This window comes from Camelus bactrianus, chromosome 10, assembly GCF_048773025.1.
Source record: "Camelus bactrianus isolate YW-2024 breed Bactrian camel chromosome 10, ASM4877302v1, whole genome shotgun sequence".
NCBI classification, from domain to species: Eukaryota; Metazoa; Chordata; class Mammalia; order Artiodactyla; family Camelidae; genus Camelus; species Camelus bactrianus.
Genome location: NC_133548.1, coordinates 65,677,250 through 65,698,301, shown reverse-complemented (window position 1 = coordinate 65,698,301; position 21,052 = coordinate 65,677,250). Strand labels below are relative to the sequence as shown.

The following is a 21,052-nucleotide window of genomic DNA, read 5'->3' as shown; positions in this document are numbered from 1 at the left end:
CATTTATGATTATTACGTCTTCACGGAAAGTTGAACCCTTTATTATTATTATGTACCTCTTTTGCCCTAATCATCTTCATGTTCTGAAATCAATATAACTACTCCAGCTTTCTTTTTATTAGTTTTAACATGATATATCTATCTCTATTTTTTTATTTTTTACCTATCTGAGTCTTTATATTTAAAGTATGTTTCTTGTAAACTACATACATTCAGGTCTTAATTTTTTTCTGTGCTCTTATAATCTCCACCTTTTAATTTAGACCATTTACATTTAAAGCAATTATTTAAATATTTGGACTTATATCGGTCATGTTTATAACTGTTCTGTATTTGTTCCATTTGTTGTTTCTTTTTTCTCCTCTCTTATTCTATCTACATGGTTTGGTTTAATCTAGCATTTTGTTAGATTCCATTGTGCACGTACCAGTTACACTTATTTTTGACAATTTCTTAATAGTTTCCCTAGAGCTTTCAGTATACATTTTAAAATCACCTGAAGTCACCTTCAGTTAACAGCACACCATTTCACCTGTAGCGCAGGTGCTCCCTTCCATTTCTTGTGACATTGTTATAACTTATCACATGTACATTTCTTTATCCATATGCTATAATCATACTAGATTACTAGCTTGCTTTCAACACAGTTATCTTCCAGATCAATTAAGAATAGGAAAAATATTTTTTGCCTTTGCATATTCCTTCTCTGTCACCTTTTTCTATATAGATCTGAATTTCTGATCTATAACATTTTTTTTCCTCCTGGAGGAATTTATGTTAATAAATCTTTCAGGGCATATTTGCTGGTGATGAATACCCCAGTTTTTTGCTTACTTGTTTGTGTTTGTTTCTGTCTGTTAAAGTCTTTATTTCACCTTAATTGAATTCTGTATTCAAGGTTGGTGGGCTTTTTCCTTCAATGCTTGAAATATTTCACTCCAAACTTTTCTTCCTTACATGGTTTCTGACGAAAAGTCCACTGTGATTCCTGTTCGAACTTCTTTCTACATAGATAAGGACTTCCATCACCATCACCACTTCAGCTTCTGTCAAGATCTTTTTCTTTGACCTTGGTTTTCTGCAGTTTGAATATGATATGCCAGGGTGTAACTTTCTTTGATATTTATCCTGTTTAGTGCTCCTTGAGCTTCCAGGATCTTTGGTTTGGTGTCTGTCATTAGTTTAAGAAAATGCTCAGCCATTATTACTTCAAATATTTCTTGTGCTCCACCCTCTCTTCCTTCTCCCTCCAGTACTCCAATTATGATTATGCTACATTTTTTGATATTATCCCACAGTTCTTGATATTCTGTTCTATTTTTTGTTCTTTTTCTTTTTGTGTTATGATTTGGGATATTTCTCTTGACCTACCTTCAAGGTGACTGATTTTTTCCTTAACCATTGTCCAGCCTACTAATGAGCCCATCAGAGGCCTTCTTCATCTCTGTTCTCCTGATTTTTATTTGTAGCATTTTCTTTAGATTCTTTGTAGAGTTTCCATCACTCTGCTTACATTATTTTTGCTTGCTCTCCACTTTTTCCATTAGAACCCTTGACATATGAAGCATAGTTATTTTAAATAACGTGCCTTCCAACACCCATGTCAGGTTTGAATGGTTGCCTTTGTCTCTTCAGACTGCGTTTATATTGTCTTTTGGCAGCCCTTGTCATTTGCTGTTGTTATTGTTGAAACCTGTACATGTTACAATGAGTAATAGGAACTGAGGTAAACAGGGCTTTCACGTGAGGGTTTTGGGCAACCTGGCTAGGAGCTGGGCGGGGTGAGTTTAATGTTTGCTGTGAATGAAGGTGCTTCAGCTTCCTCTAGTGTCTTTGTTTTCGTCTCCCCTCTTGACTTGGGACCTCCTCAGCGCCTTCGCCTTAAGGACAGTCTGTGTGGTTCAGCCCTTTCAGCTGTCACCTGCGGGTGTGATGCTGGAACACCGCTGATGTGGCGGCAACCTTACAGTCTTACGACTAAATACAAGGCGTTTTGTGAGTCGCACAGACTCAGGGCTGCGAGTTGCCTTCACAATTCCTCTCCCGTGGCGTAGATGGCCCTTCTGCCCCTGCCTTCTGCTCTGGCTACAGTGTTCCCAGGACATTTCTAATTAGAGTCTCTAATCCTGTTGACTGTTTCCGTTGGGTTTTTTTTCCCTCCTTTATGTGAGAAAGGAAGACTAAAAGGGACTAGAAGGGAAGAAGTTCCTTCCCTAAGTTGAGACAAATCTCTGGCAAAGTCATTTTCCCAGGAAGATGGGCCCTCTTCAGGGAAAAGGCTCTGTCTGTATTTCACAACGTTCATTCTTCCTTAATACCTGCCAAAACTAGAGGGGCTCTTTCTTCACCTTCAACCATGAACTTGGCGTGGTTCCTAGAGGTAAAGCCCAGGAAAATGTGGGGGCTATTTGTTACGAATAAAGACAATAAAAGTTTGCTAGAAAAATATTCATACCAGAAGTAACATTTATTCTTCAGACATAGAATACATCCCTGAAGAGACTCCTGGTTCTAAAGTAAGAATCAGAGAGGAATTTGAAATAAACCTTTCATTTAAGTCTCTGGAAATGTGACAGATTACAGGGAATTTGATGTGGTAAGCCACTGCAGTGGCTATAATTTAGTTTTCTTTAAATACCAAATTGCATCCTAAATCACATAACTTAATGCGACATTATTCTGCTATCAACATTTGTGCTTATTGTTTAATACAAAATTAAGTTCCACTTCACATATATTTTTAATGTAAAGAAATTTTGGTTTTTATGTTTTTAGAAACCTGGGCAAGCACATCTCAGTTATTTATAATAACATATTGCCATCTGGTGGTATTAATTTTAAACTTCAGGCAAAAGGCCCTATAGGGTCTTATATTTAACAACCATTTCCTGTATACCTTCTGCATTTTCTTCAACAGACACTTTGCTGAGAACTACTGGTGCAAAAATAAGTTTCTTATGCTGAGTAACTTACACTCTAAAAGTGAGATATATTAAATCATTACACTGTGATGAATGCTACGATAGAAGTTTTCAATAAATCCTGTCCTTTAATTGGTTCAATTGATATTTATTAGCACCTGCTATGTATGTGACGTTGTTCTAGACACTGGAAATGCATCATGAAATAAGCAAATGGCCTACCTTCATGAAGTAGAAAAGGTGGAAAGTGATAAAAACATAGGGTGACCTATGGTAGCAGGTGCTATAAAGAAAAATTAAGCAGGCAAAGGGGACAGAGAGTGCTAGAAGTGAAAGTGGAGAAACTGAATAAACTAGTCAAAAGGATATGCTGATATTTTTTTCTGACATCAGAGCAAAGACCGAAGGACATGAGAAAGTGAACCCTTCTGGAAGAAGACACAGGGAAGAGCAAGTGCAAAGGCCCTAGAGCAGGAGCTTCCCCGGCACGTCTGAGGGGCATTTGGCGGCCCACTTGGCTGCAGCGGAGCTAGCAAGGGGGAAAGACAAAGAAATTCACAGAGGTGAGAGGGAGCACAATGTATAAAGCCATGAATGCTATTTCAAGTCTGGGCTTTAAGTGAGACGTAAAGCCATTGGGAGGTTTTGATATGATCTAGCTTACGTTTCTAAAATGACTTTTTAGGCTACTGTGATTAGAATAAAATGTAAAATGCAAAAGGCCACAAGCAGAAAGACCTTTAGGACAGTGATACTCAAAATGCCAGTTCACAACGTAGACAAGAGGTTTGTGTCAAATATAAATAAATGCACTGCCTCCTGCATTGAGAAAATTTTACTAGGGAAAAATTGCTAACTGAACTAAATTCTATCTATAGTGATAGAGTCCATTTATATTATGGCATAAGCTCTTTTTCTCCTTGTAAACCAACAGGCCATTCAATGGATCATACTTTGAGAAGCACTGTCTTAAGATACTATTGCAATAAGCTCAGTAAGAGATGTTCCTGAAAATATCCCAAAGAATGAGAATTCAAAATAATCTTAGTAAGAGAGAAAGTCTTAAACAAACAGAACAAATTCAATTAAGCTAAATACACTTGAGAGGAAAATCCAAGTGTACAAATGAAAGGAAAGGAAAGAAGATTAAAAACAACAACAACAAAAACTATAAGGTTGAACCAAGCAACAAATAAATGTAGGAACACTCATATAAAACCCTAAGAAAAACTGCATCCGTTCCCTGATTCAGTGCCGGCGGTCACTATGTGGGGGTAGAACAGGAGGGAAGGGGGACGTTCTATTGTAGTGCACACAACAGTGCACAGACAGGAGACGAGCCTCCCTCTTGGTACTGCACCAAACGAGATGGAGGGACCACTCGCGACTTCAAAGCTGGCAAAGGCGGTATGAGCGAAAGCTGAAGAAGCTGATTTATTCATCTAGGAGATTTAAAAAAAAAAAGTACTCCTGAATGTTTGTTATTAAACGCAGGACAAGGTCTTCTCAGCCTATGTTTTGTTTGTTTGTTTTTTGTTTTTGCCACTTTTAAAGATAGGAAACAAAGTGGATTTGAGCTTCTGTTTGCAGAATTCAGTATGAGTAAGAGAAAGAAGATGGAGAGCAGCAGCACCCGGATGGAACAGGAGCTGCCTCCCTTGGTTCCTCTCCACTTTTGCTTTTAATAGGTACTGTTTCTATGCCCAGAAATGAAAACGCAGAGACCATCGTGTCCCTAGCAAGCCAGCAATCAGTTCCTTCCGCGCTCGTCAGGCTCACAGTCTGTTCCAGAAACAATGGCTGCAGCTGTGAACCACAGGGAGTTTTACAATGTGGGGCCTCATTTCCTTGCCCGAGCTTCTCCTGCCAGGACAGACTTCTTCCTGCTGCTGTTCCTCAGCTTTGGGCTCCATGGCATGGCTTTTTTACACTCTGCTTCCAATAGATTTGGAGCTTTTGTTTTTCCTGTTTCCTCTGCTTGCTGGGTCTTCACACAGACCCCTGGACACGTGGGACATACAGAGCACCACAGAAGGGAGTGTGATGAGGCAGCCTAGAGTCCAGCCCCTGCTGGGCGCAAACGCCACCCTGCCTAGAAACGTGAAGAATCGCATGACTTTTTAAATCTTTCCTGGGATTAACCAAATAAAACCTGAAGAAAACACAAAACACTCATCTTGAGAACCAGCTAAAAATGCAAACTTCGTAAAGTCAAAGACGTCTCCTGGACTCTTACTACGATGAAGTTGGAAATCACATTAAAGAGGGTTAAAGAGGCAGTGGTCCCACATCCACTTGCCTTCTGTTGCTCCCAGTTTGAGTCATTCCGCATAAGAGGTTCGTTGAACTGTTCCTTTCTTACCGAAGAATCTGTCTGTGACAGAGGCTAAAAAGGGCCATGACGATCTGAGTTTCTTGACATTATTCCCAAAGGTCAGGAATGCTCCTTTGCAATAAAGCCCCAATTAAGAACCAACCCATATAATATCTAACTCGCCAGCAGTTCTAGAAGGGATTATCTATTCTAACTCCCAAATTGTTTCCTAATTTTACCTCTCTCCATTTTTGCAACCCCACCCCTAGTCCATTCCCTTGCCTTTTCTCATTAAACAGGTTCAGATTTGAAAACAATTTGTTGAATGCATGATGTTTGTCAGAGTCCATGCCATTACTTCCCTATGCATTATTTGATTTTATCTTTGAAACAACCCTATGAAAAACCAGCACATACTATTGTAAGTACTCTTTTTCACAGATGAAAAAAATCTGAACCTTTCAGAATGGTTAAATGATTTTCTGAAGGATCCACAAGTACCAGACCTGTGTCTTTCCAGAAAGATCCTCTTCTCACCTATGAATTTATCCAAATACTTTATGAACAAATTTAAATATTCTGCATGTGTCATCCCTATGATAGTTTTTAATGTTTTTTCCCTTTTTATAAAAGGCTTCATATTTTACATTTGATTATAGCTTACTTTTTAAACTAAATTGTTTTAGCAAAATTCTCATTTAAATCTATGCCCATTCTTTCTAATGTTATCAAAGTCACAAATGCCAGTGTCACAAGTCTTTCACTGCTAGGAGACACTAATCTTTTTGCCTGCTATGGTCAGACCTGGATGAATGAGCATCTGCAAAGAGTAATTCCCTGCTAGACTATAACAAAGAGACCTGAACACAACATTCAGTAAGAAGAAGACCATTTTACTAATAAATAATATTAAAAACCAGAGGCTAGTCAATTCAGGAAGGATTGTAATTTTAATTTGAGGTTTAATCATTATTCACAGTATGGCCTGTATCATTTCTAAGGGGGTTTTGGAGAGTTTTTTCTTCCTCTTTTTAGAATCAAATGATGTAACAATTATTTATTAAACCCATATTATAAATGAGAAAACTAATTTAATGGCATGTTTTTTAAAAGAATATCACTTAGTTGACTGCTACAATTAGATACAGATATACCTTTCCCTGGTAAAGAATTCCTTAGACAGTAAAAACTGTTTAATGAAAGACATTGACTTAGCAATCTAGAGACACAAATCAAGCTCAAAGTCATAGAAATAAGTACTGATTTAGATGAATCCCTTCTTTCAATAAGGGAGGAAAAATGAGAACTTAGATTATTCAAGTGACTTGCTCAAGGTCAACAGATGGCTAGTAATTGAGTACAGGTTAGAACAAGTTACCTAATGGAAAGTCTAAAAGTGACTCAGTCCCAGACCATCTTTTATTCATTCATTTATGAATTTACAGAACAAATACTAATTGAGCCACAAATACCTGCCAGCTCTGGCCTAGGCACCAGAGTTGCTGTAATAAACAACCAGGCACAGAACTGCCTTCAAGTAATTTTTAATTTAGTGAGAAGGCAGATACTAAACAGCTAATGATATAAGTAAGTTTTAATCAATATTATGATGAGTTATTCAGAGGACACACACACAAAGCATGCAGTGAGGGGAAATACTGCATGAATCTGAGAAGGCTTCCCTGAGGAACTGACATGAGGTAGAAGGTGGAGGCAAGACGTCAGGAAGTGAGAAAACCCAGGTTCATATTAATGAGACAGAACAGTTTGTCTGAAGAGCCTGGGCTAGTAACAGGCTTGGTAAGAAGAAAAAAGCAGAAAGAGGCTCGTATGGCTGAAACCCCATGAACAAGAAGAAATTTTTTAAGCAGTAAGGCTAAAGAGGTGGACAGTGCTCCTTATAAATCAAGTTAAGGATTTGGGACATTATTCTAAGTGCTCTGGGGATTCTAGTGAATGGTTATAACAGAGCAATAATAGGGAGATAGATAGATGATAGATGGATGATAGGTAGGTAGATAGAGAGAGAGACAGATAAACAGATTTTATTTGAATTCTTTTTTAAATTCCTTTTATTGCAGTAAGAATATTTAACATGAGATCTACTCTCAACAATTTTTTAAGTGTACCATATAGCATCATTAACTATAGGCACCGGGTTCTATGGTAGATCTTTAGAACTTACCTTGCATAACTGAAACTTTATACCTGTTGATTAGCAACTTCCCAAGTATCCCTCACCCCAGCCCCTAGCACCCACAATTCTACTTTCTGCTTCTATGCGTTTGACTATTTTAGATACATTATACAAGTGGAATCATAAAATACTTGTCCTTTTGTAATTGGCTTATTTCATTTAGTGTGATGTCCTCAAGATGCATCCATGTTGTCACACATTACAGGGTTTCCTTTGTTTTGAATCCTGAATAATATTCCACTGTATGTATAGATCATGTTTTATTTATGTATTCACTCATTGGTGGGCATTTAGGGTGTTCCACATCTTGGCTATTATAAATAATACTGCAATAAACATGGGAGAAAAAAACATCTTTCTGAGATTTTGATTTCAATTCTTTTGGAAATATATACCCAGAAGTAGCTTTGCTGAATCAAACGGCAGTTCTATTTTCAATTGCTTGAGGAATCTCCACACTGTTTTTCATAACAGTTGCACCATTTTACATTTCCACCAGTAGTTTACAAGAGTTCATGTTTCTCCACATCCTTACCAATACTTGTTATCTTTAAAAAAAAAATGGCCATCTTAACAGGTGTGGGCTAATATGTTATTGTGATTTTGACCTGCATTTCAATTATTAGTGATGCTGAATATCTTTTCATATACCTGTTGGACATTTGTATGTCTTCTTTGTATAAATATCTATTCAAGTTCCTTTTTCCATTTTTTAATTACAAGATTTTTTTCCTACTACAAGAGTTTCTTGTATTTTTTTGGATATTAAACCATTATCAGATATTGCAAAAATCCTTACCAAAATATTAGCAAATAGAATCCAACAGCACATAGAAAAGATTATACATTATGATTAAGTGGGGTTTATCCCAAGGACACAAGGGTGGTTCAACATATGCAAATCAATCAATGTAATAAATCATATCAACAAAAGAAAGGACAAAAACCACATGATCATCTCAATCGATGCAGAAAAAGCATTTGATAAAATTCAACACCCATTTATGATAAAAACTCTCACCAAAGTGGGTATAGAGGGAACATATCTCAACATAATAAAAGCTATATATGACAAACCTACAGCCAGCATAGTACTCAACGGTGAAAAACTCAAAAGCTTCCCACTAAAATCTGGGACAAGACAAGGATGCCCACTCTCACCACTCCTATTCAACATAGTCTTGGAAGTCCTAGCCACAGCAATCAGGCAAGAGAGAGAAATAAAAGGGATCCAAATTGGAAAAGAAGAGGTAAAAGTATCACTATATGCAGATGACATGATGCTATATATAGAAAACCCTAAAAAGGCTACACAAAAACTACTAGAACTAATTGAAGAATTCAGCAAGGTAGCAGATTACAAGATTAATGTTCAAAAATCAGTTGCATTTCTCTACACTAATGATGAATCAACAGAAAAAGAAAGTAAAGAAACAATCCCCTTTAAAATAGCACCCAAAATAATAAAATACCTAGGAATAAATCTAACAAAGGAGGTGAAAGACTTATACATGGAAAACTATAAAACACTGATGAAGGAAATTAAAGAAGACTTAAAAAAATGGAAAAATATCCCATGCTCCTGGATTGGAAGAATCAATATAGTTAAAATGGTCGCACTGCCCAAGGCAATCTACAGATTTAATGCAATCCCTATCAAATTACTCAGGACATATTTCACAGAACTAGAAAAAATCATAATAAAATTTATATGGAACCACAAAAGACCTAGAATTGCCAAAGCATTACTGAAGAGAAAGAAAGAGGCTGGAGGAATAACTCTGAGACTTCGGACAATACTATAGAGCTACAGTCATCAAGACAGCATGGTATTGGTACAAAAACAGACATACAGACCAATGGAACAGAATAGAGAGCTCAGAAATGAACCCACAAACTTTTGGTCAACTAATCTTCGACAAAGGAGGCAAGAAGATAGATTATAACAAAGACAGTCTCTTCAGTAAATGGTGTTGGGAAAACTGGACAGCAGCATGTAAATCAATGAAGCTAGAACACTCCCTTACACCAAACACAAAAATAAACTCAAAATGGATCAAAGACTTAAACATAAGACAAGATACAATAAACCTCCTAGAAGAAGATATAGGCAAACATTATCTGGTATACATCTCAAAAATGTTCTCCTAGGACAGTCTGCCCCAGCAATAGAAATAAAAGCGAGAATAAACAAAAGGGACCTAATTAAACTTACAAGCTTCTGCACAGCAAAGGAAACCATAAGTAAAACAAAACGAAAACCTACGTAATGGGGGAAAATTTTTGCAAATGAAACCGACAAAGGCTGCCTCGCCAGAATATATAAGCAGCTCATATGACTTAATAAGAAAAAAACAAACGACCCAATCCAAAAATGGGCAGAAGACCTAAGCAAGCAATTCTACAAGGAAGACATACAAATGATCAATAAGCACATGAAAAAATGCTCAGTATCACTAATTATCAGAGAAATGCAAATCAAAGCTACAGTGAGGTATCACCTCACACCAGTCAGAATGGCCATAATTCAAAAACCCACAAATGATAAATGCTGGAGAGGCTGTGAAGAAAAGGGAACCCTCCTGCATTGCTGGTGGGAATGCAGTTTGGTGCAGCCACTGTGGAAAACAGTATGGAGATTCCTCAAAAGACTAGGAATAGACTTACCATATGATCCAGGAATCCCGCTCCTGGGCATATATCCAGAAGGAACCCTACTTCAAAAAGACACCTGCACCCCAATGTTCATAGCAGCACTATTTACAATAGCCAAGACATGGAAAGAGCCTAAATGTCCATCGACAGATGACTGGATAAAGAAGAAGTGGTTTATTTATACAATTGAATACTATTCAGCCACAAAAATCGACAACGTAACACCATTTGCAGCAACATGGATGTTCCTGGAGAATGTCATTCTAAGTGAAGTAAGCCAGAAAGAGAAAGAAAAATACCATATAAGATCACTCATGTGGAATCTAAAAAACAACAACAACCACAACAACAACAACAAACAAACAAAACAGAAACAGACTCATAGACAAAGAATACAAATTTGTGGTTGCCAAGGGGTGGGGCTGGGAAGGGCTAGACTGGGAGTTCAAAATTTGTAGATATTGACAGGCAGAACAGATTAACAAGATTATACAGTATAGCACAGGGAAATGTATACAAGATCTTGTGGTAGCTCACAGCGAAAACAAAATGTGACAATGAATATATGCATGTACATGTATAACTGAAAACTTGTGCTCTACACTGGAATTTGGCACAAAATTGTAAAATGACTATAACTCAATAAAAAAAGTTTAAATCAATCAATAAATATCAGATACACAGTTTGCAAATATTTTCTTTCATTCTGTAGATTATCCTTTCACTCTGTTAATTGTTTTCTTTGTTGTACAAAATATTTTTAGTTTCATGTAGTTCCATTTGTCTATTTTTGTTTTTGTTGCTTGTGCTTTTGGTATCACAGCCAAAAAAATCATTGCCAAGACCAATGTCATGAAGCTTTTCCCTTTGTTTTCTTCTAGAAGTTTTACAGTCTTTAATCCATTTTGAGTTGATTTTTGTGTATGCTGTAAGAAAAGTGTCCAATTTCATTCTTTTGCATGTGGATATCCAATTTATCCAACAATATCTATTGAAGAGACTACTCTTTCCCTATTGCGTATTTTTGGCAACCTTCTCAAAGAGCAGTTGACCATGTGTGTGGGTTTTTTTCTGGCCTCTCCATTCTGTTCCATTGGTCTATATGTCTGTCTTCATGCCATACTTGTTTAATTACGATGGCTTTCTAATTTATTTTTAAATCAGAAAGTATGATGCCTCCAACTCATTTTTCTTTCTTATGAGTGTTTTGACTATTGGTGGTACTTTGTGATTACATATGAATTTTAGAATTGCTTTTAGGAGAACAATTTACCTGTTCTCTTAAACAAGCAAGAAACCATAGAGATTCCAAAGTTTATGAGGAAAGACTGATTATCAGAATCCAAAGTACAAGGAAGAGTGCAAGAGTTGAAGGAAGAATAGTGGCTTTGACTAGAGAAATGGTTGTAGGAATGAGAGAGGTGAAAATTTAGAAAACTATTTGGGATTAAGAATTGATATCACTTGATTTTTAGTTACAGTACGAGAAATATTAACATGCCAAATCTGGCTTCCACATCTAGAAGAATGGTGATACCATTTATTGGAGGAATAGAAAATTTTAGAAGTAATTTGTTTTGGATATATTGAATTTGAGCTACTTATGAGACACGTGTGGAAATGTCATTTGAATAAATGGGTACGTAACTCAAAAGAGAGTTCTGAAATGGAAATGCGTATTTAGCATATAGATGGTATTTCAAATATGGATGTAGAAAAGACTTCCCAGGAAAGTAAATGTAGTTAATAAGATTGAGCCCTGAAAAAGACCAGAATTTAACATTAAATCAGAGGAAGCAGAGTCTAGGAATAGTCAATTAAAGAGGCAGGCAGGAAGTAAGAAGAGTGTGGTATCATGAAAGTCAGGGGAAAAGACCATTTACAGTGTTTCAGTAGGGAAAGCAAGGACAAATATATCTAACAGTGCTGAGCTATTCAAGTGAGATGAGCTCATTAGAGTCTTTAGCATTTCAATGGTATGGTGGGGGCAGTCAGATTGCAATGGATTCAAAGGGGGGAAATAGCGGGGGAGGAATAAACTGGGAGTTTGAGATTTGCAGATACTAACTACTATATGTAAAACAGAAAAAACAGCAAGTTTCTTCTGTATAGGACAGGCAACTATATTTAGTACCTTGTAATAGCTTAAAATTAAAAAGAATATGAAAAGGAATATATATATAACTGAATCATTATGTTGCACATTAGAAATTTACCAAATATACTTCAATAAAAAAGTAACGTAAAATAAATAAAAGTAGAACATAAAAAGTTGATGAGATAAAGTTATAATAACTATGGAGAAATTTGGTTGTGGCATGAGCAGAAAAAAATAGGATAGCAACTACAAGAGAATGTAGAGGGCACAAAAAGCTGTTTAAGATGAGAAGTTCTAGAACATGGTTAAATACTCTTCGTCATTCCCTTAGATAACTCAAGTGCAAGTCAACATCATTTTTAGTTCTGTTCTGTCAGTATTTCAGTTCTAATCTCTTTGTTCTTCTTTGTTCCTGTGACTTAATGCCACAACTTATTCCCCAGTTTTAAAAATGGTTTCCAGGTGTCACACCAGTATCCATTAGGTGCTGTTTCTTAGTAGTGGAACCTCCGCTTCAATTGAAGAAGACCAATTTATATAAAAGATATTTAACAAGATGAAATTGGAGTTTATGGTTATGTATCTCTATACTCTCAAACCATATCTTTGTCTCTCTGTTCAAATCCCTCTAGCAAAGGACCCAGGAATCTTCTTTACTGAATCTCTGTAACTCTACACTGTTGGGAAATTACTTCCTAACTCCACAAGCCTGCAGCTTTCATTCAAGTGTTCTTAAACAGGAATGAATTGTAGTAGTAATCTACAAAGTGGGGAGACACACGGTGGGTGAGCCAGTGGATTTAGGGATAAAATGATTAGCCTTTCTATTTGACTTCAATTCAACCTAAAATCCAAGAAAAGTGAAACAATTAGTATTTAAAATTGGCTAGACAGTATCACTCTTGTTAAAGCCACATGAAAGATGTCAGTTTACACACAAAAGAATAAGCAACGATAACTTGAGGGGAAAGGGGGCAGTTTTAAATCCAAGGTGTTAACAATAATGTCACCAGAACGTTCTTCACTTTCAGCTTATCCAAGAATTTCAATTTTCTTCTTTTAGTATCAGAGAGATAGAAAGGACAGAAGAGAAATAAAACCAATCTGTTTGATTTAAAACAACTTCCCTATTTAATACATTTACCTTGAAAGTTTTTAAAAATATAGAAATTTACACAAGTGATAAGTGTATAGCTCTGTGCAGTCTTACTAAAGAAACTCAGATCCTGAAATAGAACATTAATAGTCCCAGAGAAAGTTTCCTCTTCACCTCTCCCAATCACTACCTACTCTTTCCAAAAAGTTAATACCTAGCCTGACTAATTACCATACATATTAGTTTGCTGGGTTTTTTAATTTTTATTAATGGAATAAGATGTGTGTACTTTTTCAGCATTTGACTACCTTTGTGAAGGCCTCTGTGAGAGTCAACCACATTTTAAGTGGCTGCAGATCATAGCAATATTAATTTGTATAATGTGGCTTTAGTCACTTGTTCATTCTACTGTTGATAGAAATTGGATCGTTCCTAGTTTTGGCTATTATGAATAATACTTCTGTGAACATTTTTGTACATGTCTTTTTGTGCACATGTGCATGAATTTTCATTGAGTATAAAGATTCCAGTTGGAATACTGGGTCACTGATTATGTGTAGGATCAACAGAAACTGCAAAACAAACAAAAAAAATTCCCCAAGAACTGTAACAATGGACTCGGCATCATCAGCAGTGAGGGTGCTAGTGTCTCCACATTCTTGCCAACAGCTGGGGTTATCAGTACTTGTAATTTCAGCTGTATTGGGAAGTATACAAATATATCTCACTGTGGTTTTCAAAGTTTATTTCCCAGGTGCCTAAAAAGATTGAGCAAGTTTCTAGATATTTATTGAAATGTAAACTAACCCTCACAAGAAGCACAAATGAATTAAAAGTAACCCACGCAAATAAGCCAACGATTGCAAATTAATTTTCATAAAGAATCACAGAAAACTAAGAAAATGGCAATGAAAAATACAATCTCTTCCTCAGCCACATTTCAAAGGAAAAATAATGATGAGAAACATCATATTTGACCAGAATTTTGCAAAAGTAATTAAATATTGAGAAGATGATCTAAAATGCTGATTTACTCTTGATATTTTAATTATGAGCTCCAATTTAGTGTATAGTATGCCATTAGATATTAACTAATTCTTGCAAATCACACAAAGTACATCCACTAATGTATGTATATGGAATGTAGGCACCCATTTCTGTCTTTGCTGTTAGAGTTAACATTCAAAAATGTTTAGAGATTTTTGTACAGTGGTTCTGTTGGACACCATAGGAAATAAATGGGGTTACCTCTGCTATCAAACCTTTTTGATGTTGATCAGATTGTTGCCTTATTCCACCTTTAAATATTTCTTGCTTTCAGGCTCCTCGATGTCATGCTCATCCCCTGATGACAATCCCTCTGGTTAGATGGCCCTACCACCAATCCTCTGTCAAAGCTACCAACCGCCTATAGCAGTCCGCTCTCTAGAGACCACACTCCAGTGGTATGACTGGATCTTGTCCCCAAACCTGCCACTGAGTTTCCCCCCAACATCTACCTGTCTCAAAGGGACAGGCCAAATTTTCCAGGTAGCTGCTCTCCTAATCTAGCATATGGAAATTCCTCATGCCTGTATTCCAACACCCTGTAAGTTAGCTTACATTTACAAAACATGGTGAAAATAGTTTATTGACTGGAAGATGATAAAGAACATCTCTATTATAGATGTTTAATCCCACAAAAGGAAGTGCTAAAGTGGGGGACTGAATTAGCCTTTTATTGATTCTTCTTTTCAGCTGATTGATTACATTTTTACCTCATCAACCGTTACAGCTCAAAACATTAACTTTTAAATAGGTCAGACTAAAATGCATACTTCAAAACTCAAAATAAACCTGTCAAATTCCTATGTGGTTGCTAAATAGTCTATTTTTTCCTTGCTGTTGCTATTATTTAGTTAAATACGTTCCGTGGTGAAGCTTCTACAATAAAAAAATTTTCTTCTTATTTTGTAAAACACAAATATATTTTTATCTCTTATCCATCCTTTTTCTTTTAGTGACAATGTGAGTCCATCTTACAATCCATGAAATAATCCCCATTTAGTCCAGCTTTTTAATTTAACTTCAATTGAAATACTTGCAAAATATACCTCAAGATTAATTTTTATTTTTCATAAATAATTGAATTTGAAATTAGCATTGAATCAGCAGTGGGAACAGTCTCTGTGTTTTCACTGAAAAGTACAGTAAAATAAAATAGAGCCTAAATGCATTAATTTAGATCTGTGCTTAATACAATAACTTCCCAGTTTAATGTGATCCTCCACGTAGATACATTTCACTTGTGACTTTGATCCATAATCGTGGCAAAATTAGACTTTCTTCCAAAACTATTCTTCTCCTGAAGTAGGTCTGGCTTGTGTCAGGGAAGAGTTAGGATGAATTCTAAATAACTTCCTGAACATTCAGAAAATACAAACGCAAATCTTTTAGAAAGAGGTCTTTCAAAATTTTGCTGAATTTTCTTTGTAAATAAAAAATAAAAAAGATTATTTTTCCTTTATAAATATCAGAAATAGGTTGCAACTTAGTCAGTCCATTTATAATACCCTTTATCACACACCAAAAAGCTGATTAGTGCAGAGTTTGACTCCCTTCCCAGTCCATTATCCACAAAAGACAGGACTGTTAAATTATGCTCCTTTTTTTCACCATAAACACTCAGTTCTCAATTTGGGCACAATTAGGAGTGTTATAAAAGATGTTTATGATCTCCCCCCTGCACCCAGTCTCAGAGCCAATTATTTTGTTCTTTGTATATGCAGCAAATTATTCGTCTTAGTCATTTCCCTTGTTATTTGCATCTTGCTCAGATTGTGTTGTAATAAATTGTGGCTGCAGTCACAGAGTATTTACATGCATTTTCCATAACGGAGCTACAAATAGTCAAAGCAAATTATTTAATTGGGTAGCAGTACGAGAGTGGAGTGTTATTCTTAAAAGAGGGCAGGTCCTGGGTCTGATTTCAAAAGAGATCATGGTCAAGTCTGAATGAAGCAAAAAGTTCCTTTGCAGCAACAACTGGAGACACAGAGAGAAAGCTGCTAAGTTAGATTTTAGATAACCTTAAATGCTGAAGACATATAAATACCAAAGGAGTTACTGAAGGAATCCCATAGGTACAGCCTGTGTGAGCTTGTGTAACGAGCGTTGGGAGGCAGAGTTCAATTACGGATCTCTTTCAATTATCCAGGCTTGAAATATAAGTACCTAAATGTGGGTACCAGCAGTCAGAATACAAAGGTAGGGATAGATGCAATAAGTATATTAAAGAATTTGGCCATTGATTTTGGTAGGAACAGTGGTTAAATTTGGCTCCCAGTTTTAGGAGTGTAGGGTTGGGAAAACTACAACATTAGTACTAAAAGGGAACTCAGAAGAGAGACGGATTTAGTGGGAGGGGATAGTAAATTTGCTTTAAAAGTGTTGTGTTTGTGGTCACAAAAAGACAAACAAATGGGGATATCAAACAGGTACTTATGGAAGCTGGAAAGGATAAAAATAATAATAACAGCTGAGAACATTTCCTCTCCCATCCTGATTTGAAGTATACAAAGGAAAAAAAAACTGTAGAGGAGGGAAATGTATTTATGCACAGTTACCTCTTTCTTCAGTGAATGCCTGAATTAAGGTCACTCTGCTCTCTAATCCATCTACTCCTTGATTTAAAAAGCATTTACTGATCACGTATTATATACCAGGAATGAGAATGATGAAGAAGAAACAGATTTAAGATATATTTCAGAGGTAGAACCAACAGAAATTTGTTAGAGACTAGACTGTAGGACAGGCTTTCCAAAATATCTCAGGCTTCTTAATGTATGGATAAAAAATAATTTTCGTAGGTGACAAGAAAAATGCACAGAGAAATGAACATTTGAGACTTGACTCCCCTGGGACAGACTGTCCAGAGCTAGTCCTCTAATACTATGATACCCTAGTGGAGCTGTTATCCCTGGCAGTCTTATGCTTATTCTGGAGACTAGAGAATTTCATCAAATCGAAATAAAATGACTCCGCTCGAGGTCATTCAGTCATTTATCCATTCAACAAATATTTACCTTGTGACCATTTGTGCCAGGTGCTGTGCTGGGGACTAGATGTGGAGTGCAGACAAACAGATGGAATTGCTCCTCAGGGTTGTTCACAACAGTGTTTTCCCTTGTGACAGATCAAACTCTCTCTCAAGAGTACTTTCATTTTGTTTATCTATTTTATATATAGTAACAACCGTATAGCACAGGGAACTGCATTCAATTTCTTGTAATAGCATATAATGGAAAAGAATCTGAAAAGAAGAAAACATACATGTGTGTGTATATATACATATATATATATAATTGAATCACTTTGCTGTACACCTAAAACTAACATTGTAAATCAAGTACACTTCAATAAATTTTTTTTTTTGTTTAAAAAAAAGAGTACTTCCAGACCCAGCTAGTCACTGGACATGCCCGTTATTCCTTCCTACTACCCGTTTTCAGCCCGCATTATCCTAACCATTATTTAAATACTTAAAACTATATAACACCCTATTACTTAGTAACTATTTAAGTCCTTCTAAGGCTGGAAATTCAAAACACCCACTTAAAACACTTGAAATGGATGAGTGTACTCTGCCTAATGTGTTTCTTAGAAATAGAAAAACACTAAATTTTATACCATTAATTTTTTATTAAGATTTTTTTTCTCTCAATAGCACTTCCTACACAGGTAGCTGAAATTTTTCCTGATTAAAACAGATGTAACCTCTCAACTTATTAAGAAAGTAAAGACTTCGCAAAACATGCAGTTTCACTGGAGAGAAATCTGTTGCCTACCAAAATTGCTAAGAATGTTTATTCAGACTTTAAAATAAAACCATCTTCTAAGGGGGCTTTCTTCCTTTCTGAAAACTCACTTATGTATCAGTGCTAATTGGTGGTAAGTATCCACTGACATTTTGGGCAATGACTTTTCTAGCCGTTTTTAGATTTAGACCTAAAAATAACCAAAGATATAGTAAAATAACCTTTGCATGCCTGTAGGCAAAAGATCATCCTCTTCAGGGAGAAAGACCACTGAGTAAATGGCTTTATCTTTTAATTGATTAAATTCCCAACTGTTTTTATGTGATATACCCTTTATAAAGGTTAGAACTTCCATCTGCCTGTCCTTTCATCTGAGACTCAGGAAAGTCTCAGCTGCAGATGTGGCAGTCCCAGGGCAAATGAGGGTAAGCTTAAAAGCTGCTTCCTTTCCAGTCGAAGAAGACAGCACTTTCCTTAAAAAAGCATTTTTTTTTTCCAAGCAGTCTTTTACAAGCAGCTCATTGATTCCATAAATAAAGAGCAGCTTCCTCTACAGGCTGGGCTTTCCCAGAGGTGACCTTGTAAGAATATCCTCTTCTCTGATTTGTGTCTCCCCTGAAACCAATCAAGATCCCTTCTCTTTTCCATTAATTTTAAGTTTTAACAGAATTTAAAGATGTGACAATAATGCTTAGATGACATTTGAATCATGTTGCTGAAATATTCTTTACTATTTTATTCTCAAACTTTAGAAACTGTACAAGTTGATTCCCTAACTCTGAATTTACAGAAAGTGTAACTTCTAAATTCCAACAAGAGAGAAATGCTACTTGGTCTGAAATTGTGAAATGACTAAGCCAGACCACGGGGCTTACAGATCCAGCTTAGACTTCCTCTTTGCTGAAGAGAAGGATGAGATGGAGTTGAAAACAAAGTATAATCATTGTTTCAAATGCAGGGAGGAAACATGAGTGATGAAGAGTGAAAAATAATCAGAATGGCATATGTCAGTTATAAGATACATGAAATTAGAGATCGGATATTTATATCCTGCAGTGGCCAACACAATAATAGGGACTCCAGTAGCAGTGGCGTAAAAAATGTTAGCAAAAGAGCACAAGAGAAGGAGAGGGGAAGGAATTATAAAATCCTTTGCAGCCCACTGGAAATAAAAGACATCACCAGATGAAGGACCGCAGATTACCATGCAACAACCACCTAAAGAGCAGCGACCCTTGGCAAGACCCAGGAGCACCAGAAGTTAGTATTCCAACAATATGGACACACATAGTATTAGTGCCTTAGCGTGTGCACTTTCAGTCAAAATGAAGAAACTTCCAGTTGTTTAGACCAGTAGTTGCGATTGTTCTTGTTTTCAGAAATGTCTACTAGGAAAAAAAATGAACCCACAGAGTTTGGGAGGATCAAACTTAGTATCTTAGCAACCAGGTAAAAATCAGAATAGGAGAGATGTGCTTTTGAAAAACACCCACGAAGAGATAAATAGTATCTTCATCCAGTAGTCTTGCTGGTCTCACTAAAGCACTGTTGGTAATTTGATAAAAACAGAAAATTGGGAGGAACTGTATCAGATTCAGTTTATTTGGAATAAATTAAATGAATAAAATATTTCTGGACATCAGTGGACTAGTTAAAGGTAAATAGCATGAATATGTAGAGATTCATTAGGAAAAATACGACTTTTCCATAGATACCTCAGCTGAAAATATAGGCTAAAAGAAAGGTAGCAGTAGGGCTTGAGAAATTTTGAGACTTGGAAGTATCCGAAGGATTCAGTGGTGCTTGTTAGCAAACACCTTAAGAAGATGGCTTACAGTGGAGAGACAGGCCATTGAGTTTAGAAGAATTAATAAATTGAAACAATAACCAAAAATGTGCTGTGAATATAGAATAGCTTTACATTTATAATAAGAAAGAGAAGTCAGAGGCATAGAAATGGTAAAAAAACAAGAATGAAAATAGATGTTTAAAGGCTGAGTAATTCTAAGGATTGAAGAACATGTATACACACATTATTAGTGCCAACATTTGCTAAGACTTAACGCAACTGCCATGCATTATGCTGTACTGTTAGCACATAATTTCTCACTTAGTTCTAGTAACAACTGTATTATAAAGATACTCTAAGTAAATCTTATGCATAATAAATAAGGTTTACAGAGGACCCGTTTCCCAAAGCCAAACAGCTCGCAAGCTACATGTTCTAATTTAGGTCTGTCTAACTTCAGAGTCAATATTCTTTATCACTAAGCTTTGATTTACCCCCTGTGCCATGATAATGAGTTGCCAAATGTGAACTAGTAGAGATCATCACTGTTAAGAATTTTGTATAATTGTGAGACTAAAGGGGTTTATGGATCAACAACATGAATGCTAAAGTTTAATGTTAGGAGAAGGATAAGCAAGAAATCATGGAAAGGGGAAGACAGAAGAGGCAGGCAATGACCCACCCACCCCCAAAAAAATAGATGCCGTAGGTAGAGGAATGATCTTCCAAAGATACAACAATGACCCAGAAGTTGACATAAAGCAAAGACTGTGGTAGGGGTTCCAGAAGGCATGGGGCAAGTGGTCTTCATTGGAGAAATGAACAAGATAAAAGGGAAAGAGAGAACATACCGATTTCAGAGTCTGTTCACCATGAAAGTGGGTCCAAGTAAGATCCACGTAAGAAGCGATGGGATGGAAGCAGGTGCGCTGAGGAGAGGTGTGAGGCTGAGTGGGATGATGGCAAGACTGTGAGCTCAGGGCGGAGAGAGACCTGTGAGCCACTGCTGATCAGCTCTGTGACCTGATGCCAATCACTCTCTCTCTCTCTGCTTCTGTTCCCTCATAGGGAAAATGGTAATACACAATAGTGCAATCCTACAAAGTTGCTATTTAACCTCTGCCTCTGATCTCAGAGCTCTTACCACTTGGTAACCACCACGTTCTAAGAAAGATGGAACAATATC

The 21,052-nt window shown here is 36.4% G+C and overlaps 1 long non-coding RNA gene across 1 annotated transcript in view; it reads right to left on the bottom strand.

Annotated features, from left to right (window-relative positions):
• The window catches only part of LOC141578981 (uncharacterized), a 323,560-nt gene extending 302,717 nt beyond the window's left edge, over window positions 1-20,843 (bottom strand). Inside the window, exon 1 of the long non-coding RNA XR_012509887.1 lies at window positions 20,718-20,843. This is a non-coding gene — a long non-coding RNA (uncharacterized LOC141578981). The remainder of the gene's footprint in view (window positions 1-20,717) is intronic.
• Between the last annotated feature and the right edge of the window lie 209 nt (window positions 20,844-21,052).